Raw genomic sequence first — 7,467 nt, forward strand, 5'->3', positions numbered from 1 at the left:
AACCATGAAATTCAGTCTATAAATACCAAGGCTTCACTTGAGAAAAAGGGGAGAGAAGCAAAATACTCTGAGGTTTCCTTGGAACAAAACCCTGAGGCAAAAGATAGTGAGAGAAGACCTAACGGAGTTCAGAGCAGCCTCCAAACCCTGAAGGGAACTCAACTACACAGAATCACCTCTGCCTCACATAAACCCTAAAGATTGTTTTGTAAACCTCACGGGTGCAACTCAATTTCAATCAAGCTCTCCAATCAGGTTTGCCCTTATTCCCATTACCTTTTTGCTTTGAAGTTGAATACTCTGAATGTATGAGGTATGATGGATGAATTTCATTATGTTTTTGCCCATGGGTTTAATATGTATATGAATGTATAAACAATGCCTTGAATGTTTAACCGTTTAATTTTTGAGTGTATGCCACAGGGTTTGAGGTTTCTGAAACCATACTGTTATTCATGAAAAAAATGCTTATCGTGTTTCACTAACCCTTTTGTTGAGTTTTTGTGAGGGCTCACATGACTTTTGCAGGGATAACTTGCGTGGTTTCCCACTTTATTTGTGGGATAACCCCTGGAGGTTCATTTTGATTACCTGTACTGACTCACCTTTCTTTGATGGCATTAGCTTGGGAGGTCCCTGGGTTTCTTACTCCTTTAATTGCTGTTACTTCGGATCTTCATCCGTGTGGTACTTTTACCTCTTTTCCGCATTTTATTGCTTTCCTAGCTGGAAGACCTCGATAGGAGGCAGTGTTTTGTGTTTACCTTAAGATACATGTTTTGTGTTTTGTGTTCGTATCCCTGCAGGTAGCGCGGTTCCTTCGTCAAGGACTGCCTTTTTGCCCTTGAGCATCCCAAACCCTAAAACCCAAAGCAACACGTTAACTCCTTCTACTACAGGCGAGTAAGTCTCCAAAGGTCGAGCATCCGGTAGATTGCGTAGTGACGTCGTTCGTCCAAAACCCAATCCATAACCCCGTAGTTAGCCGAACTACGGCTTGCTCTGATTCTCATTCCAGATGAGATACGTAGGCATAAGACGCGATGTCTTAGCGAGCACACATCCCCCCAACCCATAGGTCAGCCGAGCTACGAAGACTCTGATTCTCATATTCAGATGAGATACGTATGCAATGGATGCGACATCCGCGCGAGTCATTTTCATTTAACCCTTTTTTTTTAAACAGCACAAGATAAACTCACACCCTTTAGACAAGAACTACACAAGTGGATCCCGTGGAGTACTACGGATGCGTAGGGGTGCTAATACCTTCCCTTCGCATAACCGACTCCCGAACCCAAGATTTGGTTGCGAGACCCCGTCTTGTCCTTTCCTTTTTCAGGTTTACTTCGAGCGTTTCCTTTCCCTCCTTTGGGATGAATAACGCACGGTGGCAACTCTTCTGTCATTTTCTTTCGCCGGTTGTTTTTTTCGCATTCCATTTTTCAGGTTGCGACAGCTGGCGACTCTGCTGGGGACTAAGAAGTTGACCTCTTGCTGGTCCATCTGCCCTAAGCGAGTCCCTCCTAGCTTGTGTGATTTCTTATTTATTGGGTGTTCATGCTTTTGTACATTTATTTGCTTACTTGCTTGCATTCATCTGCTGTATCTGTTGGAGCTGTTGTTTGTTCGTTGGGATGGGATATTCTACGAGAGATAAGCCCATTACCCAGGCTTGAGTGTACACACAGGTGTAACACCTCAAAATTTGCCCTCCTCTCTTGGGACTAGCTTAGCATATTGCATATCATTTTGTAGGTCATTAGTCATTAGCATGTTGCATATCATATGGATACATTGAGAAAGTCATCCTCCTAAGTCTTGGTCAGAAGATAAAAGGTTGATGTATGCAAGCCTGAGGGTTCATTGATTGAATTGATCATTAATCATCTGAGGATGTGTGGTACAAATTAGGGTTTCTTGATTCTCAAGGAGGTTGAGCTTCATCTTGGTTGCAATGATACATCATCATCATCATGGCCTTGTCATCACCAAGAGGTTCATTGTTCATGATCAGATACCTTGAGATTGGGGTTTTGACCACTGGTCAACCCTAATCAGCTGTATTGGGCCAATCAGGGCTTGGCAAGGAGATGGGGTCTTCAATGGATATGGGGATCATCATGTGATTATATGGAGATTATGGAAGCTAGGGTTTCATCATTGAGCCATTTCATCAGGAGTTTGAGGCTCAACTTGATCAGTGCATAGCCAGATTCATCTATCAATCAGAAAAGTCAACTGTGGTCAACTGTGCCTGAATTCGTGGATTTGGAGGTGGGAGAGGGTTAGAGACACTTCATTCATGTCTAAACAAGTTTCATTTGACATTTCAAACATCAAGAATGAAGAAAATAAAGTCAGATGGAAACTTTCCAAAAATAGAAAGTGACTTGTAATTGAAAATTGCCAAAAATGGAAAGTTTTTCTCCTCAAAATTACGTGTCCAAAAATGCTTCAAATGAAATTTTGTCCAACATGAAAGTTGTAGATCTTGCTCTCACCTTTCCAAAAAGTCCAAGAAAACTCATTTCTCATGTGTGGTTGGTAAGTTATGATCAAATCATTTTCAGAAAATGTTGAAATTCAAGGTGGCATAACTTTTGAATGGAATGGCCAAATTGGGTGATCTTTCTTTGAGCAAACCACATTTTACATGTACTTTCATGATGCATCATCACATTTCATTGAAAATCATCATGGCAAAATGTCATTTTTCAAGTGTTCAATTTGAAAATTGGTGGGAAAAAAGGTGATTTTGTGAAATACATGGATTTTGCATACCAAACCAATTTCAACACATTCCAAATGATCAATGTGACTTGTTTGAACTGGTTTTTACTGTTGCATTGGCTGATTTTGCCAAAGGACATATTGGCCATTTCACATGAAAACTACATTTCACTAATTTCATTTGATTTTGTTAATTGTGATTAAAAAGTGGATTAAGGCATGGTATAAAGTGTTAATTGTAACAGAAAATCAAAAACACACTTCACATTTTCAGATCTAACCAACTTTCCCTCCAAAAACCTCTCAATTCTCTCAAATTTTTCTACACTTTTTTCATCATTTCTCATTGAATTCTTCATCAATTTTGCTCATTCTTGTTGGATTTATCCTCTACAAGTGTTGGTGAAGGACTGTTTCACAAGATCAAGGCCATAGCATTGCAGAATCGTGACTGTTGCAATCTCCCTCATCCATGGCATTTTGTTGATTTTTCGATCTGGAGCACAATTGAGCTGAGGCACGTATTCCAATCAACTTCCACATCATTGAGCTTCATCTGTTTTCACATTTTGGACCTTGAAGAGCACGATTCAACATCTGCCATCATCACAAGGTAAATTTTCGATCTCCTTAATTGCTCAAATCATGACATGGCTTTGATAGATCTTTCGACGTAGAGTAGCATGCAACTTGTGGTTTTGAATTTGGTTGAGTATCTAGTGAGAAATCTTGGATTTAAGTTTGATGTGCCAATGTTCTTTTGCTCGACCCGGTTGATATGTTGAGAGTTAGGTCAAATGCTTGCCATATCCATGATGTACGTGATTAGACGGTTCCATTGATATATGATTTGCTCATTTTGGTTGAAGTTTGTTCATGACGAATTTTCTGGAATTTGTTTGATGTTCTTGATGAAGAACACGATGCAGAACGTGTTTGATCCATATGTTTCCATTCCGTTTTGAATTTTCTGTTTCCCGCTAGCCTAGGCCAATCATAGCGCGCCACCGAATTAATTGAAACTCTGCGTTTTGGGCTTCGCTGTTAATATTTACAAAATTGCCATTATCCAATATTAATTCATTTCATTTCATTTTCTTTTTCATTTTTCATTTCATTTTGATTCATGATCTTTAAAAATTCATAAGTGATTCATTTTTTGTCCAAATTTGATGAGACTTTTTGCATTATTCTCCTTGTGATGTGTAGTTTTTTATGGTGATTTTTATTATTTTTGTGCACGTGTGGAAAAATAAATTGCCTAGGGTTTGATTGAATATGTCCAATTTGTGTCTACCATGCCATTTTGCTTGTGAAATCTTGATGCTTCCATAGAAATACTTGAAATTTTACATGCATGTTCTGGACTCTTTGCTGGTGATTTTGATGTATAGTTTGCAATTTTTGGATCCCTGGTTGATGAGATATGGATTTTTGATTAGAGGTGTGACAATTTGTGTCACACCATTCATTGTGTAATTTCATGATTTTATTTGATGTGCTTAGGGACATTGGATTGATCTGAATTTTTGTATGATTGAGCATATGGATGTTGAGAATACATGGGAATGTTTCTGGATTTATTGATGGTATTTCCTATTTGATTGGAATTTTTTCCCCTGTTTGGTCATTTGTTGATTTTTTGTGACACATGTTTGTATTTGCTTTGTGAAATTCTGGTCATTAATTGGATGGATGTGCAATTTGACATGTGAATTCTAGACACATTATAGGTCATCTTGGCTTTAATCCCATTCATTTATCATGTTTTATCACTATTTTATGATTGATGGAAGTTGATGCTTGTTTTGATGCCTTGTGTTGGCTTGCTTGAACTTGTCTGGACTTTCTGATTTTCATTGACCTACTTCCTCTTGTCCAAATGGCATGAAATTTTATATGATGCTCATTGAATGTGTTCTGTTTAGGCCTGAATTTTTGTGAAATTTATTGAAATGTTTTGATGTTGATTTAATTGAGACCATTCTGTTTGGTCCTTTGAGGTGGCAAATTGCATGTTTTGTGCCTTTTCTTTTATGAAATGATGATAATGAATGATATGAGCATGGGACCAATTGGATTTGTTTCTAAATTGTTTGATTGTGGTTTTCGATAATTTTCACTTGCTGTTTTGGATTTTTCATCTCCTTTTGACCCTAGGCTTGTCCTAGTGGTCTTGTTTCTCATATTTGAGTTTGGCTTTTCAGGTTGAGATGCAAATGCCTTAAGGAGATTGCTTCAAGTTAATTGAGTTTGATTTGGTTAATTGTTGTGAACTAACTTGTTTTATTTTGTAGGATGCTTGGCTCACTTGAGTTGATTGTGCATTGCACATTGCATTGTTTGATTGAACATTGACTGTTGGCTTTTATACTGTCTGTTTTGCTTTTGTGATTGGTATACTGATTGTATTTGATTGATTTCAGGTACATTAGTTGCTAATAGTTCCTTGAGAACTTGCTTGCAGTTGCTTGGTTGTTTAACCAATAGAGGTAGAACACTCTAACTTCATGTAGTCTGGAAGACCTGGCCTGTTACTTGGCCAGGCACCTGTCTGAAGTCCTCCTTAAGAGGCGATGATTGTGATTGTTTATTTTTGTCCCCAAGCAGGTAAAGACCTTGATTAAGGCAATTGGCGGACAAAAGAGATACGCAATCTATCTCCCGCTATTCTGTTGAGTCGTCCCTCTGCTTACACCACTGTGTTGATGCATTGGGACATTAACCCAAGATCTTGTACAGTTGTACAGTTGAGTCAGAGTCATGAGTGTAGAAGGGTTCCCCACTTTCTGAACCCATACTCCTTTGTCTGAAGCTCTCCCTGGCCAGGGATAAGAGCTGTGAAGTCTAATCTTCACTCACCTTTCATCTGGCTTCACCCTGACTCTCAATGTCAGGGTTAAGAGCTAACACCACCCTAACACAGTTGACTTGCTTTGGCAGTCTAACCCTTGATTGAGCCACATCTGTCTGTATATAGTGTGTGCTAACTGTGAATGTTTGATTTGCTGTGTTTATGCTTGCATGCTTTGCTTTTTCCTGGTTAGGATTAGCTTGTTGTTGTGCAAGTAGATAGAAACCCTAACATAGGGCAATGATGCATGATAACATCTAGGCTCGAGTCCAGCTCCCTAGTAGTGTGTCTCCCTTTGTATCTGGTTAGAATTTCTTTCCCGTTCAGGGGAACTACGTCGCCCTGATCCTCATACCAGATGAGGTACGTAGGCAGGAGACCGTGCGAGGTCTCTCCGAGCACTTTTTTTTCTTTTTGTGTGTGTTTGCTTGACAGTTGCTAGGCTCGAGTGCCTGACTCCTTAATAACTTGTTGCTTGTTTCTTCTTGTGTGTCGGGATATGGATGTAAGACCAGCGATTGGTTGTCCGTATCCTGATTGTGTTTGATTGGTTCGGAAGCCGATGTAAGTCCAGCGATTGGCGTTCGGGTTCCATGTTTGCCCGTGTTTGTGTGTGTCTTGTTTGGTGTGCGTGAGCCGAACTACGGCAGCTCTGATTCTCGTTCCAGACGAGATACGTAGGCATAGGACGCGATGTCCTAGCGAGCCCTCTCCTCTTTTCCCCCACCTGTGTTGTTTTCAGGGTGTGTGTGTGATGTTTTGTTTTAGCAACCTTAACCTATCTTTTAGAGCGTGGATCCCGTCGAGTACGACGGACGTGAGGGGTGCTAATACCTTCCCCTTGCGTAACCGACTCCCGATCCCATTCTCTTTGGTCGCGAGACCATGCTTTTCCTAGGTTTACTTCGAGCGTTTCCTTTCCCTCTTTTGGGATAAATAACGCACGGTGGCGGCTCTGTGTTGTTTTGTTTTAGCCCGCCGGTTGTTTTTCGCGGATGCGACAGCTGGCGACTCTGCTGGGGACTTCATAGATGTTGACCTGTGCTGGTCCATCTTCCCTAAGCGAGTCTCTCCTAGCGTTCTAGGATAGTTTAGGTTGCTTGTGCCGCTTTATTTATTGCATTTATTATTCTGATTGTGTATATATTTGCATAGATACTTGCATGCATCATACTATCATGTTGCTGTCCTCTGTACAGGTGGTTCCTCTGTTTGGGGTGGGTGTTCTGAGTGGGGCTAAAACCCAGGCCCGAGTATACACCTAGGATTAGCGTGGTCTCATGTTGCCTCCTTCATGTTAGGTCAACATGTGCTTGGCAATGTGATGTACCACAAGCCGGACGAGGTTCATTTGATAGTGCTCTTCCTTTGTGGGGTACTCCACTCTGGTTGAGTCACTTCATATGAACTATTGACTTCGGTGACCGATCATTTCCCAGATCTTTGGTTTAGACGATCTTAAGGGAGCTGCAGCGGCAGACCCGAAAGGGCAAACCCGTTGAGTATCTTTGCCTGATTGTCGAGACTATTATCCGCCTTAGGATAACCTGATTAGAATTTACCTGTGAGGGGAGGGTGATTCTTACAGATGCATGTTCAGATGGTGACTTTGTTGGTGACTGATGGTTCCGTTGATCAGAGTCCTATTTATAAGTCGGATTTATGGCCGTTTATTTCTGAGACGCCGGAGTGCTGTCTGAGTTATTTATCAGTGGTGATCCGTTTATTTCAGGATTCCCCGGGCCGATTCAGAGGATTGAGGTTATCTGCTCAGAGATTGTTTGGTGATGATGGTGATGTATCTGTCTTCCGTTTATTTCGGAACCCTTGAGTTGGATTTGTGGTTACATTTTCCTTCAGATGGTTGTGATCAGTTCAGA

The sequence above is a fragment of the Lathyrus oleraceus genome, chromosome 7 (assembly GCF_024323335.1).
Source record: "Lathyrus oleraceus cultivar Zhongwan6 chromosome 7, CAAS_Psat_ZW6_1.0, whole genome shotgun sequence".
NCBI classification, from domain to species: domain Eukaryota; kingdom Viridiplantae; phylum Streptophyta; class Magnoliopsida; order Fabales; family Fabaceae; genus Lathyrus; species Lathyrus oleraceus.